This window comes from Palaemon carinicauda, chromosome 1 (genome assembly GCF_036898095.1).
Source record: "Palaemon carinicauda isolate YSFRI2023 chromosome 1, ASM3689809v2, whole genome shotgun sequence".
In the NCBI taxonomy this organism is placed as follows: Eukaryota; Metazoa; Arthropoda; class Malacostraca; order Decapoda; family Palaemonidae; genus Palaemon; species Palaemon carinicauda.
The window spans coordinates 156,878,841-156,904,823 of NC_090725.1; the positions used below are offsets into that span (position 1 = coordinate 156,878,841).

At 45.1% G+C, this 25,983-nt stretch overlaps 1 protein-coding gene across 6 annotated transcripts in view; it reads left to right on the forward strand.

The window, feature by feature from the left end:
• Atac1 (Ada2a-containing complex component 1) overlaps window positions 1-25,983 on the forward strand; it is a 479,870-nt gene that overhangs the window by 15,500 nt on the left and 438,387 nt on the right. The window lies entirely within an intron of this gene.

Genomic DNA, 25,983 nt, shown 5'->3' on the forward strand with positions numbered 1-25,983 from the left:
GACATGGCTAACCTGGGGTTTGTTTCTGCCTATTCCCTTAACCATTGGTTGTGGATATACCAGTCAGAATCTCAGAGTATTTAGTCTTATGTCGGCGACCTACCGGCAGGGTGAATGGGTTGTAGGATACCATCGTTCCCCTGCTGGCAAGGTGGCCGGCAATGGAGGTTAGCCCTCCATAGCCGCATTAGAGTTATGGTAGTATACCATCTTCTCCTTGCGACTAAAAGACTAGTCCTGTGCCACAGTACCCTGGGCTAAAGAGTAATTCTCTTTTAGCCTAGGATAACGTGGCACTGGAACCCTGTTTCTCCTTTGTTGAGAGGAGGCGGTAGTGCCGCCATCCCCTTAACTGTGTCGGCAGTCTCTGGGTTGGAGAACTGAGTCTCTCCTGGCACCTGGATTCTGCCGATACTGAAACAGAGTTTCTTTTATAGTTGGTAGGACTGACAATTTTGTCAGTTCCTTTCACATACTTTACAGGACCCTTATTCCCTACCCCTCTATCCTCTTTTGATGGTTGATCCATTGTCCTTCTTTAGGCTGACATCTTGTAACCTTACCATTGCCGGTAGGTTGCTGGAGCCAGCCAGACTCCCTCTCTAGTCTTGGCTGACGGCAGGGCATACTGCCGCCAGCCGGCCTGGCCGACACTGCGGCTGCCAACAGTCATGGACTGTCGGCATCTGCCGGCCCAATCGCCAACTGCCGGCCTGGCCGGCAGTTGCGACCATGATGGCCGTGAGTGGGTAGTCCCTTCTGTCCCCAAGGTTCTTCTGTCCTCCCTTGGACTGCTACTATAGGTTCTGTTGCCGTGGTACTGCCGGCCGGGCCGGCAAAGACAGTGCTGACTCAGTTGGCAGCACGCCGACTGTACTGGTACTGTCGGCGGGTTGCCGGCCGGCAGTGTACAGGTGGTACCTTGCTGGCAACAGTACTGTAGCTATATAAAGGCCTGAATGTTACATTCTCCCCTTCTATTAGAACCTTCTTTCGGGAAAAAGGCAGTCTAATTAGACTTTTACATCCTTAATTACTGTATACATTTACAGTAAGGATAGCCCTTTTTTCCATACTATCTCTCTCTCTCTCTCTCTCTAGCTAGTACTGCCGGGTATGCCGGCAAATCCTAGCTAGACCGGCAACATGCCGGCTGAACTACTGTATAGTTTATACAGATAGCCAGTATATCTCAGTATAGAATATACTGTAGATAGAAAACTACTATATATCTTATACTAGTAGTTATTTCCAATATATTTTGGATATCCAACTTGGGCATTTGCCAAGCCTAATCCTATATTGAATGAATATGATTTCTTCAATATCCTGATTGGAAATCTGTTTAGGATTACCCTAAAATATTAAATACTTCAAGGCAAGAGTAATACACTCCTAACCCTTAAAGGGTACAGCCTTTTTTCCTTGAGTCTCCCTGATCAGGAAACTCTATATTTTAATATAGTAGGAAGACTACAGCAAATGGCTTGAGTGGGATATACAAATATATGTCTTTATTTTTTCCTAGTCCAGCTGGCTTCATGCTAGATGGACCCTACTGTCATATGCTGCTATGAAGGCAGCATAATGACTAGACTACAATGCATAAGGTACAGTAGCCAGTAAATTGCAATATAGACTTACTGCAATTAGAAAACTACAGGGATACTGTAGTAATTTCTAACATACCTTGGGTATCCTTGTGCGAGATTTCTGCTGATACCGCTTATATATTGAATGAATATTTTTTTCAATAGTCTGAGCTAGAATCAGTCATCCTGACCCCACAGTATTAACTTTATTTGGGACAGTGATTTGATACTTCTCTACCCCTAGGGGTAAGAGCCTTTCTACTTGGAGTTTCTCAATAGAGAAAGCTCCATGTAGTTAATACTGAGGGGAGGTAGCAGCATTTGCTCGCAGTGGTACACAACTATGTATCTCCTACTATCCCTTTATAGCTTACTATCCTAAGCTATTCTGTTGTAGATGACATTTACATGTTGATTATCAGAGAAACAATCCCTTGTATACACATTTGGTTTTCCTTTCTTTACAGGAGGAACACCAGATATCTTGTGCTGCAGTCCTCTGCAAGGCCAAGAGTAAGTACTTTTACGGTCATAATACTTGCAGGTTGCATGCCCCCTGCAATATTATTTCCGGATCCCTACATTATTAGAACCCACAGGTTTGCAATATATGTCGGACATTGATGTCTGAAGGTTTTGAAAATCCCAAGTCTACGGAGACTAGGGATACAGTTCAGTATAAATTATGCAACTGGGTGAGAGGCTCCCAAAAGATCTCTCCGGGACCTTTCCTACCTAATGATAGGATGCGTAAGCTATTATTTCCGAAGCTAAGCGAGGAAATAGTAGTGCCTCAGGAGCCAACTACATCCCCTGACGGCCAGAAAACCTTTGGGATTGAGGGCAAGAAGTGCCCTAAGGTAGAAGAGAAATATGTTGTGTCGGATTTTCCTCCGCCTATGCCGGCTATAGAGCCATCGATGTCAACATCTTCGTCTTCTACCCCTCTATTGGATAATGTGGTACAATTATGTATCCAACTGAAGAATCAGATAGAGAGCTTTCGTAAACAAAACGAAAAGCAGGAAGTAAAACGCAAGATAGAACCTCGTAAAGCTTCTCTTGTCGCTTCCCACGGGTCAGTCAAACGACCCATGAATCAAGACCTTCCAACATGCTCCATAACCAATCCCTGGAGGTTTGCGGAACAGATGTCGATTTCAAATGGCAATCTCTACATCTCAGAGAAAATAGGTGCTGTTCCTTTGGACAAAATTCAATTTTGGCCAAGCTTTGATGCTTTCCCTAATTGTTGGGTTCGACTGAAGTATGAACAAAAGTCAGGAAAAGGAACGGAACCAAAGGAGGTCATGATTCTTGACCATGATAAGGCACAGACTATCCTTTCAGGTAGTCTGAAAAGGGCGGGTTATTCAAAGAGGAAGGTATTCTCACTGAATAACAGACACCCTTCCTTTCTTGCTCCTACTTCACTCTCATTCCCCTTTATGGGGAAGGCATTTACTTCTGTTGCCAAAGATGTAGAGGCGGGTGAGCCATGTCCCACACTCGATGAGTGCAAGCCTTTGTCACCAGCTTTTCCAGGACAGGAAAAGGATTGGAAGGAAGTCCATTTGACATTTTCAGTAGGAAAATTAGACAAGGATGTCGCAAGTCAACAATTCAATGAATGTCTCCATAAATTGACCAATTTGCTCTTGTTTAATGAACACGAGTCAAAGGAGAGACTTATGACATCCCTTTCTCTACAAAACTACATAGAGTTGTGTTCAACCTATCAAAATACCCCAGATATGCTCATGGTCCTAGCCAAAATGCATATGGCTGCCTTAGTGAAGGACCTTTATGCCTTTATGAAGGCTAGGAGAGCATTAGAGAGTTTGTGTTCGCTGCTGCAACAATGAAACACGAAACAAGGAAGCTAATATCTTCCAACATCTGGGGTAAAGACCTCTTCCCACACGAGGTCATTGAGGAAGTAATTAAGAACGCCACCATGGAGACCATAAGTCTTCTCCAAAAATGGGGCATTCCTTTAAAGAGAAAATCTTCTGTGGTTGTGGGTCCCCAACTTAAAAAGAAGATCGAAAATGCTGGAAATATCCGGGCTGTTCAACAACATCCCACTATTCCAGTGACCACGGTGCTACAGGCAGATGGTCAAAAGTCTAAGCCTACTGACTACTCGAAGCATAAAGACGCTTCGGCTTGGAGGAACTTTCCCTCAGGATCGCAGGACCTTCGATCCTTCGGTCCAAAGCCTATTCAAGATGAGCCATTGATGGGAAATAGAAATGTCTCTACCATCATTTCCTTACCTTCTCGTACAGTTCAAAACCCTCCTGGAGAAGTATACCTGAGAGCTATAGAGCATACAGGTGGTAAGAAAACTATAGCTCATCGAGTTCCAGGGAAGGCTGTTTTGTGTTCACGAGAAGGACTCAAGATATCAATGAGTCATTCTGAACTTGTCGCCACTCAACAAGTTCATAAAAAACAGCAAATTCTGAATGTTAATCCTTCTGAACATATGGACCTTGTTCCAATTAGGTGTGTTCGTAGTCTTGTCAGACCTGAAAGGTGTCCTTCGGAACCTTCCAGTCAACCACCCCCCTTCCTCCTATCTAGAATTCATGTTACTGAGAGTAACATTCATCCTAGGAAAGATACGTGTCTGACTCACAGTCCTAAGTATCTTCAAAGGATTGACGAACTTAGTCACGTCAAAGTCAAGCCTAGAAATAGTTCAGGTATTAATATACCTGATCGAGAGGCTGGAGTGGGCAGCACCCGAAGTGTCGGGCCCATGTACATTCAAAGAGATGACCCGGTTCCCGGGACATCACGGATGCAAGATAAGCTTCTAGAAGTCTCGACTTTCTCCAGCTCTGGGGTTTCGATGGTTAAAAACCATCGAAGCCCTCAGTCACTTCAACTCTCCTTTCCTTTCGGAATATAAAAGGAGCTCGCGAGGTCTGTCAAGAGACTCAGATAATCGGTCAGATTTTCAAAATGCCCATAGGGAAAAGTGCTAAACTTTCCCCAGTTCCCAATAGTGACAGACCTGGTGCTAAAGGCACACCGGAAAGATGCGTTAAGAGCTTGGAGAAAACATGCATCAAACGCTTGAAGAGATAAAAAAAGACTGAGATCGGTCCCTCTTTAATCGCTTCTCTAACAAAAATTACAGCACGAAAGTCCCAAGACTCTGCTGGTCCTTTCATGGGTGTGGAAGCCCCCTCCACACAGATCAGGCTCCCTACGACTGATCTGGGACACTGAAGCGATAATAAGACGTCACATTCGAACGTCTCGTACAGTCTTGGTGAAGTTACCCATCTCTTTCCTAAAGGGATGGCACCTAACAGCAGTTCATTTACAACGGATCTACGATGTGACGGTGGATACTCTATCACGATCCAAGGCGATAGAGTTGGAATGGTCCATGGACGCAGACATATTCCCTCCCAGATGGGAACAAGTCCCGGAACTGCAGCTCGACCTCTTCATCACGAGCGTCTTCAAGAAACTACCTCGCTAAATAGCCCTATACGAGGATCCTCTAATGGGGCTGATAGACCAGATGAGGCTGGTCCTAGCTCCGATCCTAGGTATATTTCCGAAGGTTCAGAAATCAACTGCCTTCGGTTTATCACAGAGAACCCAAACCCTTCATTTCATGAATTTCTTGCTCTAGCGGTTAGAAAAAGGTTTTGGATCTCAGAAGGCAATATAGAATTCTTAGAAGAATACAAGGCTAAGTCTACTAGAAGACAATATGAGTCTTCCTGGAAGAAGTGGGTTGCGTTTGTCAAAACAAAAAGGACCGAAAGAAATTTCTATGAACTTCTGTCCATCCTTCTTTGTCCACCTTCATAGCCAAGGTCTGGCGGCCAATACGATAAATACGTGCAAGTCAGCTTTGACTAGGCCTCTCCTATATGCCTTCCAAGTGGATCTGGCGAATGAAATCTTTAATAAGATTCCGAAGGCATGTGCTAGGCTTAGGCCCGCAGTTCCACCAAAGCCCATCTCTTGGTCTTTGGACAAGGTCTTACATTATGCCTCATCTGTGAACAATGAAGATTGTTCTCTTAAGGACCTAACCCAAAAGGTTATTTTCCTATTTGCTATAGCCTCTGGGGCTAGAGTTAGTGAAATAGTGGCCCTATCCAGAGATTAGGGTCACATTCAGTTCACGGAATTAGGAGAACTGAATCTCTTTCCTGATCCATCCTTTCTCGCAAAAAACGAGCTACCCACTAAGAGGTGGGGTCCCTGGAGAATCTGTCCTCTGAAGGAAGATGTCTCTCTATGTCCTGTAGAGTGTCTAAAGGTCTATCTTCGTTGAACTTCAGACTTCAGGGGAGGACAGCTCTTTAAAGGAGAAACTTTAGGATCAAACTTATCTTTAAATCAGCTGAGGGCGAAGCTCACCTACTTTATTCGTAGAGCGGATCCGGACAGTACTCCCGCAGGTCATGATCCGAGAAAGATTGCTTCATCACTGAACTTCTTTCAGTTTATGGACTTTGAGCGTCTTCGTTCATACACTGGATGGAAATCATCCAGAGTGTTTTACAAACACTATGCAAAACAAGTGCATGAACTGAAACACTTCGTAGTGGCAGCAGGCAGTGTATTAAAGCCTGCCCCCTAATTACTGTGATGATAAATTAATGGTTTGGGACCTCACATGTCCTCGCACATGTTCTGGATGAGTATTATCCAGAGTGCTCTACAAGCTCTACGCTATGTAAGTCCATGATCTGAAGCAGCTTGTGGTGACGTCAGGTAGAATATTTACCCTGCCGTCTATTCTACGATGAACAGTAATTGACTGGGACTGTCAATTAATGGGAGAAGAGGTCATTCTTCTTAGGTATGTCTTCTTTAAATTGAGTGTTACCATGGTAACACTAGCTCTGTTCAAAATCCCAGGTGTGGAATTATACAGATAGCACTAGTGCCGGTGTACGAAGTATACAGTGCAGATAGAGGTAACCAGTACAGGAATTATGAAGAGCGATTATTTTATAATTTCTCTTCAATCTAAAAGTGGCATTCATTATTTCTTCCTTCAAGAAAGAAATACGGTCTCTGTACTTTTTTTCAGGTATAATCCCATTGTCATACTACATTCGTTTTGCTAACCATCTCTTGTAGTCATTTATTTGGATTAAATGTCTATTAGAATGTAGTGCGTCCATCTTCGCCAGACAATTGTATATATAAATGCCAGAGTTTTTAATTTACTTAGTATGCATCCTTCATATATTTGTATGCATCAAATGATAGACATAAGAGACACTGATGTTAATTTTCCAAATATACAACTTGAGACTATTTGTATATTCAGTGTGTACTTAAGTTTGGTCATACTATTTATGTTATCCTTGAAATCCCTTTTCTAATGTCTAGATGACTCTTCCCTGTAGGAGGCAGGAAGCACTAACATTGTTTATGATTAGTGATGATGACAAATAACGGTAACGTCACTGGTCTCATATGGTCCCCATAACCATAGAAAAGGTTGATATAAGGTTAAGGCACTGATGAAAATCCACAGATACATTGATGCTCTGGTATGCTTCCATCAGCACGACATGGCTTGAGCCCAAAAAAACGGATTTTGAGCGAAGCGAAAAATCTATTTTTGGGTGAGATAGCCATGTCGTCCTGATGGACCCACCCATCTCTTCTGAAGAAGAGATCTTCAGTATCCCTCCCGTAGTACTGTATCTGTAACAGCCTATGCTCAATGCTACAAGGAATAGCCACTATCGTGGGAATGGCGCTGTTGTACTCCCAATAGTAGTACGGGAACGGGGATGGCCTTTGGAGGGCCCCCCTTTTTATTTTTTGCCACACCTCTTCGAAGCGTAAAACACTGTCTGGGGTGCAGATTGCTATGAGGCGTGCCAATACGTCCTTACGCAATATCCCTTTTTAAAATCTTAAAGGTTATTCGCTCCAGGAGTTAGAATTCTGGATACCTTCGGTAAATTCTCTGGGAGATATCACTGTAGTCACATATAACCTATTAAGCTACTAATGAAGGAACTTCCATCAGGACGACATGGCTATCTCACCCAAAAATAGATTTTTCGCTTCGCTCAAAATCCGTTTTTTGGGCTCAGGCCATATCGTCTTGATGGAAGTTTACCAGAGCATTACTGTATCTGTGGATTCTCATTTTGTGCCTTATCCTCAAGAAAACCTTTCCTAGGTCTACTTAGACCTAGAGACCTATGATGTTACTGTCATACATCATTACTTCTAAACATAAACTATGTTAGTGCTTCTGGCCCCCTACAGGAAAGAGTCATACTAGACTGGAAAAAATCTCAAGAAATACATATTACCTATGGATGACTAACAGACAAACCTGTATAGCGGTCTCACCCTATACTATACATTGTAAAGCAAAGTTTGTATAAAACTTACCAATGTCGGTATGAAATATTGGCACCTCCCCCGGTATGCCTATCCTGATTACTGTATCTGACAAAGGTTTGAATCCGTTTAGGAACAAATTTGCATATCAAAATCACCGTTTTCAAAATACAAGGGTCTATCTTACGTGAGGATTAGTTAATCCGATGAATGTTTGTTTGTACTAAGGAACAATCTTATAAGATTTTTCTTTCATATTAAAATTATGCAGTTTTAATTGCAATGCTCAGTACTTTATAATAAAATGAACATGGGCGAATAAGACGCAAGGTTCATTAAGAACTACTGTAGTTTATTGATGATCAATAAATATATAGGTCAATCAACATTTATAAAATTTATAAAATGTGGATGAAATACCTTTAAGCATAAAGGTAACAGTAATATCAGAAAATAATGTTTCATCTGAAAAGGAAACATATACATGCCACTTCATAACTAAATTGTTTAGAATTTTGTTAATATCTGTAATACTGTTCAATCACACTAGCGTAAAAAACGCCTGGCACATGTGTATGCATTATGCTTATTTCACCTTTATCTATGGAACAGTTCATAAGGACACCTTAGTGGCCTTTCACTAGTCTGTAGTACCAGTCCGGGACCACACACACCCTCGAATTAATCGTCCCAGTTAATTTCACTGTTCCTCGCAGATCTAAGCAACAGGCTTAAGGACACTTCCTGCTGCCACCACAGACCTCTTAAGTTCCTCCACCTGCTTCGCGTGATGTCTAAAAATTACCCTGGATGACTTCCAGCCAGTGTATGAGCGAAGATGTTCAATATTCATATTATTGAAGAAATTTAAGGAAGAGGCAATTTTCCTCGAATCATGACCTGTGGGTGTACTGTCTGGATCCGCTCTGTGAATAAAATAGGTGAGTTTTGCCCTTAGTTGCTTCAGAGATAAATTTGAACCTGAGGTTTCTCCCCTAAACAGTTGTCCTCCCCTAAAGTCTGAAGTCCTACGAAGATAGACCTTTAGGCACTGTACTGGACATAGAGAGACATCTTCCTTCAGAGGGCAGATTCTCCAGGGACCCCACCTCTTGGTGGGAGCTCGTTCTTGGCAAGAAACGTTGGGTCCGGAAAAAGGTTCAGTTCTCCCCCTTCCAAGAACTGAATATGACCTTCCTCTCTCGAAAGGGCCACTATTTCACTAACTCTGGCCCCCGAAGCGAGTGCAAACAGAAATATAACTTTTTGGGTCAGATCTTTTAAAGCGCAATCATCAGTGTTCATCCTCGAGGCAAAGTGGAGAAGCTTATCTAGAGACCATGAAATGGGTCTCGGAGGTGCTGATGGTCTGAGTCTAGCACAGGCCTTCGGGATTTTGTTAAAGATTTTGTTAGAAAAATCGACCTGGAAGGCATATAATATAGGTCTTGTCAAGGCAGACTTGCAAGTTGATATTGTGTTGGCTGCTAAACCTTGTTCATGAAGGTGGATGAAGAACGATAAACAGAGGTCTGTCGAGATTTCTTTTTGATTCTTCGCTTTGACAAATGACACCCACTTCTTCCATGACGACTCATATTGTCTTCTGGTAGATTTGGACTTATATTCCTCCAAAAAGTCTATACTGTCTCTTGATATCCCGAATCTTTTTCTCACCGCTAAGGAGAGAAATTCATAAGATGCAGGTTCAGGGTTTTCTGTGATGAAGCGAAGACAGTCGACTTCTGCGCTTGCTGAAACAGAACTGGATCCGGCAGCGGCACAAACTCTAGTCGTAGTTCCAACGCCAGAGGGAACCAAATACTGTTCGGCCACTTGTGAGCCACTATTGCCGCTTCCCCTTTGAATGATCTCAGTTTGTCGAGGACTTTCAGTAGAAAGTTGGGCGGAGGGAACAGGTGAATCCTGGACCATCTGTTCCAGTCGAGGGACGTAGCGTCCACTGCTTCCGCTAGAGGATCCTCGTACGGGGCCACATAACGATGTATCTTCTTCTTGTCGCTCATCGCAAAGAGGTCTATTTGCAGTTCTGGGACTTGACTCGAGATGAAGGAGAACGATCCTGCTTCTAGGGACCATTTTGACTCTACCGGTGTGAACCTGGATAGAGCGTCCGCCGTCACGTTGCGGAATCCTTTAAGGTGAACTGCTGACAAGTGCCATCTCTTCTTTTCCGCCAAATGGAAGATGGCTAACATTACTTGGTTGATTTGAGGTGATCTCGATCCTTGGCGATTCAGGCATCTCACTATTACCTCGCTGTCTAGGACCAGTCTTATGTGTGTCGAGTGGGGAGGAGATAACTTCTTCAGAGTAAGAAGTACTGCCTTGGCTTCTAGAAAGTTGATGTGAAACGTCTTGAATAGATTGGACCAAGCTCCTTGAACTTTCTTTTGATGAGAGTGACCTCCCCATCCTTCCTTTGAAGCATATGTATGGATGGTAATTGAAGGGGGAGGTGGTTGAAGAAGTATCGGTTTCTTCAATTGCTTGGCTTTGGACCACGGTTTGAGAAGCGTTCGCAATCGAGTCGGTAATGGTCTCTTCAGATCTCTTCGAGCGTTTGATGCATATCTTCTCCAGACTCCTGTTGCATCCTTTAGCTGTGTTCTGAGCACTGGATGTGTTACTGAGGCAAACTGTAGAGAGCCCAGCACTCTCTCCTATTCGCGTCTTGATATCCGTTTGGATTCCAACAGTCTCTTGACAGATCCTGCTATCTCTTTCCTCTTCTTTGAAGGGATGGAAAGTTGATGTGACTGTAAGTTCCAGTGGATTCCCAACCACTGAAACTTCTGGGCTGGAGATAGTCAAGACTTTTTGGTATTGATCTTGAATCCTAGATGTTCCAGGAACTGGATCACTTTCTTGGAAGCTTGCATGCATTCCGTCCTGGATGCTGCCCACACCAGCCAATCGTCCAGGTAGGCCATTACTTGGACACCCTTAGGCATAATTGATGAACGGCTGCATTCGTAAGCTTCGTGAAGATCCTTGGGGTTATGTTTAGCCCGAAGGGCATGGCTCTGAAGGCATAAAGTCTTCGTTGTAGCTTGAACCCATGGTAGGAGTAGAGGTGACGATTGATTGGAACGTGCCAATAAGCGTCTGATAAGTCTATCGAGACGGTGTAAACCCTTTTGGGCAATAGGGTCCTTATGTGTTGAAGTGTCAACATCCTGAACTTGTGGTTCACTATGAACTTGTTGAGTGGTGCCAATCCAGAATGACTCTGAGTTTGTCTGAATCCTTCTTTGGAACACAAAACAGCCTTCCTTGGAACTTGATGGACTTTACTCTCCGAATTACTCTTTTTTCCAAGAGTTCTCGAACATATTCTTCCAGGACGTGGGTAGAGTGTTGGAATAATTGTGGGAATGGAGGTGAAGTGTTGTTCCAGCTCCAACCCAGTCCATTCTTGATTAGGCTGTGGGCCCAGGGATCGAAGGTCCAATGATCCCGAAACAGAAATAGTCTCGCTCCTACCGGAAACATCTCACTTCTGCTGTTGTTGTGGACCTGAGGCCTTGCCTCTTTGGTCGCGTCCTCCCCTGAATTCCCTTCCTCTTGAAGGGCGTCTAGAGAAACCTCTGGTTGCTCCTCTAGCTTTTGGACGAAAGGTCGTTGACTGCATTTCAAACGCTGGGTTAAATGCAGGCGACTGTGTCGCCACTGCCTGAGGTACCAACTGGTACGTGGTTGGAGGTTGTGCCACCATCTGAGGCACCGCGGTCGCAGGAAGTTGCTGCTGCTGCTGTCTATAAGGCTTAGCCAGCCGAGAGGATAGCCTATGCTTCTTCGTCTTCCTCTTAGGTTGGGGACCCTCATCCGGGGAAGACTTTCTCTTAAGAGATAGGCCCCACTTCTGGAGAAGGTTCCTATTCTCCGTGGCGGCCTTGTCCACTACCTCTTTGACCACTTTGCTAGGGAAGAGGTCCTTACCCCAGATACTTGAGGAAATCAGTTTTCTTGGTTCGTGCCTCACCGCAGCCGAGGCGAACACGAACTCCCTACAAGCTCTCCTAGCTTTAATAAAACTGTAGAGGTCCTTTGTCATTGTGGCCAGATGGGTCTTGGCCACTACCATGAATATATCTTGGTTTTTAGGGTCGCTTGCCATCGTCTCCAGAGTCGTCTGTAGTGACATCAATACAGCGAGCCTTTCCTTTGTCTCATGCTCTCTACGCAAGAGAAATTCCGACAGCTTTGGAAGATCCTCACCCAACTGACGTCCGGCAATATCTGCTTCCAGCTTCCCGATTGAGAAGGTAAGGTGGACGTCCTTCCAGTCTTTTTGGTCCATAGGTAAGGTCAGGGACAACCGCTTGCACTCTTCCGAAGAGGGACATGGTTTCTCTGCCTCAACCACCTTTAAGGCTGCCTTATATCCCTTCTCCATAAAGGGAAAGGCTCTAGTTGGTGAAGCCACAAAGGAGGGGTGCTTCTTACTCAATGCAGGTACCTTTGAGTTCGTAAAGCCCCTCTCTTTCATTGAGCTCGATAGTAAAGCCTTTGCTTTGCTATGGTCAAAGACTATGACCTCCTTCGGCTCCGTCTCCTCCTTTGAGGCTGGCTCCTTCCTAAGACGGACATAGCAGTCCGGGTAAGACTCCTTGTTGGGCCAAAATTCCACTTCTTCAAAGGAGACTAAACCCAACTTCTCCGACATGACAATCTTCCCGGTTGTCATTGGCATGTGTTCGGCATATCGCCAAGGGTTGGCATCCGAACACAAAGGAAGATCCTTCACATTGAGCTTCTTCTGAGGCCTACGTGATGCTGCGAGTCTGCGCATCTCCAACTTCATCGCAGCTTCCTTCTCGTCGTTCTTCTTTTGCATTTGTTGAATCATTTCAACAATCGAAGAAAGTGTCTTTCCCAGTTCACCTGGGATAGCAGACGATGTCGAGGGAACTGGTTCCGAGGCCTGAACAGATGAAACCGACACCTCGTCGATCTCCTCCTCCTCAGTTTCAGGAGCCTGGGTCTGCTTCTCTTCCTGATCTTCCGTCAGAAGATCTTTTTCAGTGTACTCCGACACTTCATACATCTTATTGTCCAATTGGATGTCTTGTGGGGCGTCCGAGACTTCGGAATCTACCGGAATCTGAACCGTTGGGATCTCCGCATGAGGCTGGGGAATAACCGCATCCGCAAATGCTTTAGGAAAAAGGTGCGCCCTCATCTTCTCGCTTGGAAGATAGGGTCCAGCAGTGTTCTTTTGAAAACCCCTCACCCAGGTTCGCAACTTTTCCTTAGCTGCATCCCTCGACTCCGCCGACTGAAGGGTGTCAAATGCCTCGGTAATCAGGTTAGAACAAACCGTACATACCTGAGGGTCCCAATACCGGAAATCACCTTTGGAGACTGCGCAGGGTGTGTACCTACTGCACAACTCATGTCCGCAGAAGTTCTTACTGCGGACGTTGCAAAACATGCTCCAGCACTTCGGATGGTCCTCCTGTAAAGAGAAGAGAATCCATGAGTATCAAGTGAAAACATATCACTAGATTAATATTAATATTAGTATATATAGCTTATGACAGTAAAGCTAGAAAGGAAAGAAGGAAAGACACATACTTGTATTTCCCGTACAGCTAATTGCTGTAACCTCCCAAGATATTAAAACTAGGGCTAATTCTCATTCTAGAAAAACCTTAAGAATATTTTCCTACAAGGAAAGTTAGGTGCAATTCACACCAGAGTATAAAAGTTTTAATATAAGGGATATTAATCTTTAATAAAGGAAGAACTCACTTCCTTTATACTGTACGATCTCATCAGAAGGCTGTACAAGACAACACAAAGTATGTTAGAAAAAACTTAGCGTTACACTATATTCTATACTGTAGTTTTCTTAATGCAGTATATACTATACTGCAAAATACTGGCTACTGTATATCATATAATGCTATGCCGGCCGGCACGTACCTGAATATGGTTCAAAGATATATCATCATTGAACTACTGGGCAGCAGATCGCTGGTTCCTGAGTGCCGGCCGGCAACTGAAAATATATCAGCACCCGGCTGCCGGCCACAATCATAGTAGCCGGCAGATCTTGTGGTGTGCTGTCGTTGCCGGCCGGCAATGGCAGGTAATACCTGTGCCGGCCGGCAGATAATTTAAGAACCAGAGAACTTTCACCCACCCGGCTGCCGGCCGCTAAGCCGGCAGCCGGGTAGGAGGTACAATATACTAACAAGAGGAATAGCATGGATGTAAGGTTATAGGCCGGCACTGCCTTACCCGGCACTGCCTTACCCGGCACTGCCTTACTGTCTTCCATCCAGAAAGGGTGAACATATGGAAGAGGAGAATGTAACATTCAGGCTTCCATCTATCCACAGCGTGCCGGGCTCTACCAGCAGATATGGATGGTAGACCAAGAGAGGTCTGGAGTTCACTCTACAGAGAGTAGGCTTCTGCCGGCCGGCACGTTCCTGCCAGTCCCACATCCTAACCTACACTAGGTACAGATGTAAAACGATGGCCAAGAGTTTGTAATGGCTAGGTCATCACCAAAGGACAGAGGGGGGGAGGGGGGGGGGAGGAAAAGGGTCCAACAAACTTCGATCTAATATGAGACTTACCCCAGTGGCCAAGAAAGCTCATCTTAGCCTAGGGTTGTCTAATAAGGAGGAAGATTGGCAGCACTTGCCATCTTCCTTATTACAAGAACGAAGATTGGTGTTATTTCGCTAGGCAATGGAAAATCTCATTCTCCAGCCCGAGAATAACAACACAGGACTAGTCTGCTAAACCACTGAAGGAATCATCTCGTACAGAAACCTTCGGATGTGATCTAGGGAGGCTAAGCCTCCTATATCTGCACCTAACCTAGCAAAGGAAACTCATTCTCTATGCCAGAAGGTGACAGTCCCCAGACTGAATACTCTGATGTTCTGACCGAGCCCCAAAACCAGATACTCTGGAAACAGGATCCGAACAGAACTACCCTAGCATAGTTTTACCTGAATACTATCCAGATAAAACCACTAGGGTTAACCCTAGGCTTAACACAGAGGGAAAAAGGGATTGATCGTAGATCTCCAGAGGAGAAAAGAACAACCGGGGAGGTGTGCGAAAGTATACTAAAGCCCCATAGGCTACTAGCCTATTCAACAATATCTTACAAGTATAAATTATGCCTATAGCTTCAATAAAATTATTACACTCGGATATCTATATATCATGCATGATAGTAGTAAGGCCACACGCCTAGGCTACTAAGCCTAGCATAAGCCAGGATCAGTTATCTAAATCGCCGAAACTGAAAAATACCAACGGCATCATATAACGGATTTCCAGCAGGAAAGCTAAATACTAAGTTTATTAAAGCATAAAGACCGGGAACGTCGCTCTGGCTAACTAAATGACTCATGCATAGCGAGCGACAGTGTCCAGGATGCCTCCGGTAGGCAACAGCTCTTGTTTACGTTAATATCACTTTTGATTTAATTCCAAAACAACAAGAGCTTACTTTTACAGTATACATAGTAAAGATAATACTCAACTTTCCAGAGGCAGAAGAGACTGGAGAAAACATCATGGTTGAATATAATCCAAAAATCACGAGAGAAAACACAGGGAAAACACCGAGTAATGGAGCTACGCGATAAGGAATAAAGATGGCGCCGTTGATGACGTCATGTACACACTCAAAACGAGATAGGAGAGGTACCTTAATAACGGCTCTCCTTTTGTTTTTCGTTTTACGTTTTTCGTTTTCTTGCCACTTTTCCCCCTCGAAGCGTTAATGCTATTCGGGGTGAAGATAGCTATGTGGCGTGTCAAGAATACGTCCTCTGATATCATGCGATATCCCATTAACATTTATTTAGGGATTTTCACACCAGGAGTTAGAATTCTGGATACCTTAAGGTAAAATTCTCTGGGAATATCACCATAGTCTAATATACCCTAGGAAGCTACCTTAAAGGAACTTCCATCAGGACGACATGGCCTGAGCCCAAAAAACGGATTTTGATCAAAATGAAAAAAGGGATTTTGACGTAGGAAAAATCTATTTCTGGGCGAAGGACCTGTGCCGCCCAGTGAATAAGCTCCATTTAGCACTTATTCTTAGGTAATTTACTGCTAAATATACCAGAGAAAAAATGTAAAGGAGTGCTAGGTTAACTAGCTCGCTCACCTATTGGTGTCGGTATAAAATTGGGCGTATAATCCAGAGGTCCCGCACTATTTAGATTCATCCACGACAGAAACCCCAATAGAGGAGAGCCGTTCAACCTCACTCGGTACTACTAACAATGCATCCGCTCAGAACCCAACTCCTTAGCACCCAAAGTTTGGGGACTCCAAGGGAGAGGAGCTGGGAGGGTTCACTGGGCGGCACAGGTCCTTCGCCCAGAAATAGATTTTTCCTACGTCAAAATCCCTTTTCTGGGCTCGAACCTGTGCCGCCCAGTGAATCTATACAAGAGAAAATGTCACCAAACTTGCAAAATAAAGGAAAAAACATAAGCGTAAGGGAAATACAGGATGCTTTTAATCAGAGATGAGTACCAAAAAACAATTATAAGGGTATCTTTAAATCCAATAAGGCAGGTATAATAATGCCGTGAGTGATAATATATACAGATACTCAGGAGTATAAAAATTTACAAATATAATAACAGTATTCAGGTGCGAGACCAACGAATACAATAGGGTATAAATGAGGCAGGTAAGAGGGAGAGATAAAGAGACAAGGCATTAACCTGTGAGTTACCTGGGAGTAACTACGCTCCCTGCGGCTACTGTAGAAAATTTTAGGGCTTCCAAATGTTTAAGGTAGTGTTTCTTGAACACTGACGGTGATTTCCACCCTGTATACCTGGAAAGGTCTGTAAAATTCATGTGGTGAAAGAAGTTCACCGAGGTAGCAACCGCCCTGATATCATGTGCAAGAGGAAAAGAGTCAGGGTTAGCTTGTTTAATAAAATACAAAATTTGTTGCCTGATCCCTTTAATAGTAATGGTACCGCCTTGTTCTCTAACGAATAGAGGCCCCGAGGAGTTAGAGGAGGTCCGGGATAAATAAGACCTAAGAGTAGTAACAGGGCACAGAGACGGATCTTGCGTGAGGGGAACAATTTTCCAGGAGGACCATCTGTTTTGAGGGTCTTCGTTCTTAGCCAAAAAGAATTTGTTAGGAGAAAGGAGGACCTCTCCCGAAGGCAGGAAGTCAATATGACCCGGGTCTCTCGACAAGGCTGCCAATTCAGAAATTCTTGCCCCGGAAGCCAAGCTCACCAGGAAAAGTGTTTTCCTGAGAAGGGGAATGTAATCACAAGAACTGTTAATGGTATCAGAAGCCAATTTGAGTACGTCATTAAGGAACCAGGTCACCGGGGTAGGACGAGTAACCGGTTTCAGTCTGGCACAAGCTTTCGGAATTGAAGCTAACAAAGAGTCGGTTAAGTCTATGTTAAAACCCACTAGGAAGATCTTTTTCAGAGCCGATTTAATAGTGGTGATAGTATTGGCTGCCAGACCTGATTCTAATAAAGATCTAAAGAAAGTGACTGTAAGGTTCAAGTTCATACAGTTCACGTCTGAGTCTGTTAAAAATTTTGCCAACTTTTTAACTGCAGAGTCATACTGGCGGATGGTGGAATCCCGTTTATCCGATTCTAGGAACAAGGTGTTTTGAGGATCAATATTGGCACCATGCATAGCCGCAAACTTCATAAAGTCCATAAAGTTAGGGCGCTCTGAATGTTTGAGAAAGCGTACACAACGCGTGTTTGTATTATCTGAGACAGAACCGGATTGGGTATCGGGTGAGGGTATAGTCTCAACTCTCGCAGGAGAGGATACCAGTTGCTCTTGGGCCAGTTGGGTGCGACCAAGGCTACTTGTCCCTTGAAGGATCTCAGTTTGTCTAGAACTTTCAGCAAAAGATTCACCGGGGGAAAGAGATAAATCTTTTCCCAGGTGTCCCAATTCTGTGACATGGCGTCTGTGGCGTAAGCCTGAGGGTCTAGATTGGGAGCCACATATACTCTCAACTTGTGGTTGGATTCCGTGGCGAAGAGGTCCACTTGGAGACCGGGAACCTGAGAGAGAATCCACCGAAATGACTTTAGATCGAGTGACCATTCCGATTCTAGAGGGGAGGTCCGGGACAGGGCGTCTGCCACTACATTCCGGACTCCCGCCAGGTGGACAGCTGAAAGATGCCAACGGTTCAAGGCTGCTAGGGAGAATATGGCTACTAGAACATGGTTCAGAGGCCCTGACTTTGACCCGCCTCTGTTGAGGCAGCGGACCACCACTTCGCTGTCGAGGACCAGACGAAGGTGTTGTTTCTTGGGAAGAGCGAGACGTTTCAGGGTTAGAAGAACTGCCATGGCCTCTAGCACATTGATGTGAAATTGGCGGAACAAGGGAGTCCAAAGACCTTGAACTTTCTTGAGCTGAGAATAGCCGCCCCAACCTGATAAGGATGCGTCCGTGTGAATGATTAATTTCGGAGGCGGAAATCGAAGGGGAACTGACTTTGACAGACTGTTTGCTCTTGTCCAAGGAAGAAGTCTTTCCCGTAGAATGGGAGGAAGGCGGACTTTCCTGTCCCGGAGCTTCCGGTTCGCCCTCGAACGCCAGACACGATTGATATCTTTCAATTTTGCCTTCAGAAGAAGATCCGTCACTGAGGCAAACTGAAGGGACCCCAGAATCCTCTCTTGGAGTCGTCTGGAACTTACTTTGTCTTTGAGAAAGCGTTTGGTGTTCCTTGCAATCTCTAACCTCTTGGGTCTGGGAAGACACAGAGTATGAGATATAAGATCCCATTGCAGGCCGAGCCATTGGAACTTCGATTTTGGAAGAAGACGGGACTTCTTGAAGTTGATCTGAAAGCCTAGAGATTGAAGATAATGGATGACTTTGTGAGTGGCTTTTAGGCAATTTTGGGAGGTGTCTGACCAAATGAGCCAGTCGTCCAGATAGGCTACTACTTGAATCCCTTGATTCCTGAGTTCCTGAACAGCGACTTCTGCTAACTTTGTGAAGATCCTTGGGGCGATGTTGAGCCCGAAAGGCATCACCTTGAAGGAGTAACTTTTGTCCCCTAAGCGAAAGCCTAGGTACGGACGGAAGTGTCTCGCTATCGGGACGTGATAATAGGCGTCTGTAAGATCGATAGAGGTGGTGACGGCCCCACGGGGAAGTAAGGTCCGCACCTGCGAGACGGTAAGCATTCGAAACTTGTCGCATTGAATGGACAAGTTGAGAAGGGATAGGTCTAGAATCACTCTTCTCTTGTCTGAATCCTTCTTCGGGACACTGAACAGCCGACCTTGAAACTTCAGGTGTTTCGTTTCTTGTATGGCGTTCTTTTGTAAAAGATCCTGGACAAATTCGACCAGGTCCGGAGTGGAATGTTGACGAAATTTGTTCGGAGGAGGAGGTCCTTGAATCCAACTCCACCCCAGTCCCTTGGAGATGATACTGAACGCCCAGGGACTGAACCTCCATTTGTTGCGGAAGGCATAGAGCCTCCCCCCTACCTGCTGCACCTCAGTATTGGTTTGAGGAGTTGCCTCCACGTCCGCCTCGGAAGTTTTTTCCTCTGCGAAAGGCTCTTCCCCTGCCTTTGTTCTGGTTAGAACCACGGTGGTAGCCTCTACCTCTACCATAACTCTGGGAAGAGCTATGAGCCTCATACGACTGGTTAAAGGCAGGAGAAGTGGCGGAGGCACCAGAAAGCTGGCTCTTAGGAAGCAGAACGGTGACATAGTCGTCCGAAGGAGCCTGAGAGGTGGAAGGCTGTGTCGGGGCAACAGGAGATGGGGGAAGAGGCAGCCGGAAAATGGATGAACCACTCTGCTGTTGCCTGAACTGGGTGGAGGTATATGGACGGAGCTTCTTCCTACCCCGGGCTTGGTAATTTGCAGGGTCAGATTTACGTTTAGGAGTCAAACCCCAACGGGTTTTAAGGCTCTGGTTGACTCTAGTGGCCTCCGCCAAGACTTCCTCTACAAGGTCCTCAGGGAAGAGGTTTGAACCCCAACAGGAGGACCGGATAAGCTTATTAGGTTCATGCCTAATAGTCGCCTCTGCCAGGACATGTTTGCGACACTTGCGTTTAGCAGTAGCGAAGTTATACAGGTCATAGTATAATGACTGCAACGTAGCCTTGTTGAGAGATTTAAAAATACTCTCAGTATCGTAAGTCAAGGCTATCGACTCCGTGGAAGTGGCCAGGTTCAGAGTACGGCCAACGCGTAGGCGGGAATCATACTCCTGTTTAATGAGGGATTCCGGGAGACGGGGAAGCCGCTCACTAAACATTACCGAAGCACAGTCTGCTGCTAGCTTTCCAGAGGTAAATGTGGTATGGACGTTGTCCCAACACTCAATGCCTGAAGGAAGAAGGAGGGAGATTGGATCCACCTCTCGGATGGGAGGCAAGGGCTTCTCCTCCAGAGCATATTGGAAGGCAAGCTCTGCTACCTTATTGACACATGGAGTCACGGTGTTTTTGTCCATTAGGAACATTGTAAAGGAGCTCTTATAAGGCGTCAACATAGTGTTGGTGCAGCCGATGTCATTCAGGAATCTGGCCCATACAGATTGGGCCTGCTCTTTTGGGAAGATGACTGTCTCCTTGGGGACCTTGTCTAACCGAACCAAAGCTTCCTCGGTAAGCCTGGCATAACCATGAAATGGAAATGCCAGACCAGGAGGAAAGAATTCAAAGTCCTCTAGGGGACGAGTGCCAAGACCCTCCAAAGTTAACATTCCGTCTGAGAACGGGGAATGAAGAGCCATACGCCAAGGGTTGTTTTTGGCAAACGGCGGGAGCTTAGAGGCATCCGGGATGAGAGAGCTTTGGACCCGCTCCGGAGCACCTTGCTCTAATGCCCCAAGTCTCTGACCGATGTTAGAGAACATCGTGTCCATCTTAGACTGCATCTCTGATACCAACTTAGCCTGCATCTCCGACACGATGCGAAGCATGGCTGATTCGGAATGGCCCGGGCTAGCAGCAGGTGTGGCGGAATGAACTCCCGGGTCGCGAGACTTAGAGGAGGAGCCAGAAGCCTTAGATGACAGGTTTGTATTCTGTTTAGAACCATGAGAAGCCTTATGAGGCTTATGAACTTTAGGTAAGGTTCTAGACTTATTCTTGGGGGGAACCGGGTGTGATCGTTGGGACGAATCACGGTCCCCAGAAAACCCATGAAAGGAAGAGCGATCAGATGAAGAAGAAAGAGAGGGGCTGAGGATAGGAATCTCAGCGCCAGAAACACCTGCCTCACTTACCACCCTACCTGTATCTGGATCATCCAATAACATGGGTTCCACGTCAAGGTTCATGGAGGCAACATTGTCTTCTAGATCTCCGGGGGCGTCCGACGGATCCTGCTCTGGATCAATAAACCCCGCTATGGTGGCATCAATGTGGGCAATGATGGGAGCTGCAACATGCCTAGCCACAGCGGCTGAAGACTTGGCGTTGGGGTAAATCAAGGAACAGTAGTCCTCGGAGAGGACGTACGGCCGCTTGGACTTCACGTTCCGGGCAAAACCACCAACCCACACTTTCAATGTGGCCCGAGCCGCAGACTTTTGCTCCGGGGATGCCTGAAATAATAGTGGGAATTATAAAAAGGCAGACTCCCAGTGGTCCTTCAAGACCATAGATATCTTACTAAATAGTGTATGTATGCCAAAAAAGGTAAGATAAATAAGAAGGCAACATAGCCAACGGGACTCACAGAGTCAGATCCAAGGGTGGTAACGAGGTCAAAACAGACCACACAGTTATCCGGGTGCCATACCACGACATCCTCCAGCTGCACACCGCAGAGGGCGTGAGACCGACAGACGGTATGGCCGCAGGGCTGATGTAGAACAGCTGCACAGGCTGTCGTCTGACAATGCACCATCTATAAAAAGAATAGTATATGAGAAACTGTAATTCTCTTAAGTAGGGGCGGGTCCGGAGGACCCGGGCCTAACATAAGCCTAACACAAGATTAGGGCTTAACTGTAATATTCTTAAGTAGGGGCGGGTCCGGAGGACCCGGCCTAAACATAAGTCTAGCTTAAGACTAAAGTATAGCCATCCATTCCGGTCGAGCCGGGAGTATAAAAAAGGATGCAACAACAAAAAATTAAGACACAGGGTGTCTGATTTCCCGGGGCGAGGCTAAGCCCCGGGCCGGGAAATAAAAGTATCCAAAACCAATTCGTATAGGAACTCCGGGGTAGTGATCTGTCATATAATCATCATAGGAACTGTTATAAATTAATAGGGGGGCGGAACTGTAGATAAGAACCGCCAACCGAACCCAGAGGGTTTCATATAACATAAACCAGTGTGATAAGTGAATATAAAATAGGGTGCACCGGGATCCAACTCTGTTGACCGGTGGCCAACCAGACTAGACAGAGCCGAACCCGCCGGGACACCCGGAGGACAAAGTCCATAAACACTGAACTACCCCCTCTACAAGGAGGGAAGGCAACGGTCCCCTAGGGGAGAGGGGGAGAGAAGCCTAGCCGCCCACCTAGCGAGAGGGGGAGCATGGGGGAGGATCACGTGATACGGAGCAGCAGGGCTACCAACTGACGATCCCCAACCAGACAGATCAAACGGAGTAATAGCACAATATTCATTATAATAGTAATAGCGTTGATAATATAAAATAAACACATAAAAATTTTTGGGCAAGGCATGCAACATAATAATTAAATCACAAAAGACACACCTGATGGCTTAAAAAATAACATTGCCGCCTAGTACGAAGGTCGGCAGCCATAACGATACGTAAATGATATCGGCCCAAAAATTGAACCACGAGGGTTCTAAACGCTAAATAATGAATATCCATAATAACAAATAAAATTTAATAATAAAAATAATACATATAGTAACACCGCGAGTGAAACTAAAAGCTCTCAAAACAGGAGTACCAACTGTAAATGGAATCAAGCAAGATCGGTATGAACGAAGAGAATAAACTCCTATAATTCAAATATTAAACGATCTAGGTTGCTCAAAACACAGCAAAACACAGCTTGGTACTTAACTTACACGGTGTCTCCAGGGAAACCGACGAAGAAGCCATAATCCAAAGAAAATAAGCAAAAAAACGAGAGCACAACAAAAAAGCGGGTTACACACAAGACGTGCTAAAAGGAGTTGGGTTCTGAGCGGATGCATTGTTAGTAGTACCGAGTGAGGTTGAACGGCTCTCCTCTATTGGGGTTTCTGTCGTGGATGAATCTAAATAGTGCGGGACCTCTGGATTATACGCCCAATTTTATACCGACACCAATAGGTGAGGGAGCTAGTTAACCTAGCACTCCTTTACATTTTTTCTCTGGTATATTTAGCAGTAAATTACCTAAGAATAAGTGCTAAATGGAGCTTATTCACTGGGCGGCACAGGTTCGAGCCCAGAAATCTATTTTTGATGAGAGAGCCATGTCGTCCTGATTGAACTTACCCTTTCGCTGATCCCTCCCAAAATTAGTTTATCTGTGGCCATTTCCGCTTAACAGCAAGAATAGGAATGGCGTCGCAGTAGTAGTAGGGAAGGAGATCCACCGGGTACCTAGAATGGCACCCCTTCCTTTTTTCCACTCTTCCCCTTACATCGAAGCGTTAGATCTATTCGGGGTGAAGATTGCCATGTGTCATATCTAGAATACGTCCCCTGATATTATACGATATCCGTTATTGGATACTCGTGCCAGGAGTTGGAATCCTGGAGACCTTTGGTTTAATTCTCTGGGAGTATCACTGTAGCAAATATCCCTTAGAAGGCTACCTATAGGAACCCTTCCATCAGGACGACATGGCCCTCTCACCCAAAAATAGATTTTTCCCTTTGATCAAAATCCGTTTTTTAGACCGAGTCTCCGGCACTCGGATGCCCATGAAGTACAGTGGAGCCTTTCCCTGGTCTCAGGGGCTAAAAACGGATTTTGAGCGAAGCGAAAAATCTATTTTTGGGCTCCGACCCGTGTCGCCTAGTGAAATGCTCCTAAAGCACCATTTCTAAGGTATATAACTGCTATATATTACCAGAGAAAAAATTGCATGGGAATGACAGGTTGAACCCAGCTCGCTCACCTGTATAAGGTGTCGATATAATACTGGGGCGCGATAAATCACAACCAGAGGCCTCGCACCATTTAGATGTCTCCTGTCAAAATCCCCGAACAGCGAGGCGCCGTTCAACCTCGTACTACTACTAACCAACCTACGCCAGTGACGTCACTCCTAATATAGTACGCAGTTTGTTAACAATACTTTGTGTTGTGTGTAAATTTCGCTGGTTTTTCTCTGGATTTACCTCAAGATGTCCAACTCCACTGTCACTACATCTAAGTTAAGTACCAGCCACCCGTTGAGATACTACCGCTAGAGAGTTATGGGGTCTTTTGACTGGCCAGACAGTACTACATTGGATCCTCCTCTCTGGTTACGGTTCATTTTCCCTTTGCCTACATACACACTGAATAGTCTGGCATATTCTTTACATATTCTCCTCTATCCTCATACACCTGACAACACAGATTACCAAACAATTCTTCATCACCCAAGGGGTTACTGCACTGTAATTGTTCAGTGCCACTTTCCTCTTGGTAAGGGTAGAAGAGACTCTTTAGCTATGGTAAGCAGCTCTTCTAGGAGAAGGACACTCCAAAATCAAACCACTGTTCTCTAGTCTTGGGTAGTGCCATAGCCTCTGTACCATGGCCTTTCACTGTCTTGGGTTAGAGTTCTCTTGCTTGAGGGTACACTCGAGCACACACTCCTATCTTATTTCTCTTCCTCTTGTTTTGTTAAAGTTTTTATAGTTTATATAGGAGATATTTATTGTTGTTACTCTTCTTAGAATATTTTATTTTCCTTTTTTCCTTTCCGCACTGAGCTATTTTCCCTGTTGGAGCCCCTGGGCTTATAGCATACTGCTTTTCCAACTAGGGTTGTAGCTTAGTAAGTAATAATAATAATAATAATATGAGTTTTGAGATTTTGGAGGGGGCCTTGTCCATTTTTGTTTATATTATTCAGTTTTTTATTCATGACCTTGCTGGGTCTCCCTCGGGACAGGCTCCTTCCTCTCTCTCTCTCGTTCGTTCTAACGATTTTCAATTAGTCCTCCATACTGATTGTTTCTCGTTGTGAACTTTATGGATCTCCACGGTTCACACACCGTATCAATTTTATATTGTCCTGTTTTATGATAACAGTTATTTCATATTCATGTGCGTATATTGGAGGTTGGCATGCCTGATCGCCATCGGCATTCTTTTCCACATATCATATCTTAGCTTATTTACGTTCGCACGCCACAGACTCGCTTACTATTTTAACGTCATTCGTATGATTACATTAGTTCGAGGGGCTTTCATGAGTCAGTTATTACAATTTAGTTTTCATTTTGTTAGCACTTCACTGACCGTGTTCTGTTGGTAGCCCTGCCTACTCCTAGCGCCGTCAGGCTTGTTCTTTCCTGTCTCTTGTTCGCGCCCTCGTTTGTTTTACGATTGATTTATAGCTAATTTTATTATTATTATTATCATCCAGCATGCCTTCCTCTCTTATTTACCATGTGTTATGTTTTTTATAGTGTTTTAGTCTTTCCACGTGATCATATCACTCGTGGGTCTGGCAGGTTGGTATACCTGATATCGCCTCGGAGCCAACCTACTCCTAGCCTCCTCCCGCCGATATCTTATAAACGCCTTTGTACTCCTCCCGGGGGCATCCGCTTTGCACGGGCGGTTCCCGTTGTTCTGTGAGGCATTCTATTATTATTCATTAACGTACATTACGTTTCCCTACTACTCTACCCGATCGTAGTCGTTTCTTTCCGTCGCTCGTTTGGCCGACGATCGGCGGGGAGTTTCGACTCGTTCCGTGGTACCTTGTTATGTTATTTAATATTAAGTTGTGTACGGGCTTCTCCCGCTTGGTCCTGCACGTCACGGACCCTTTTAAGATCCCCCCCCCTCTGTCACGCACCTCATGGACCTCATA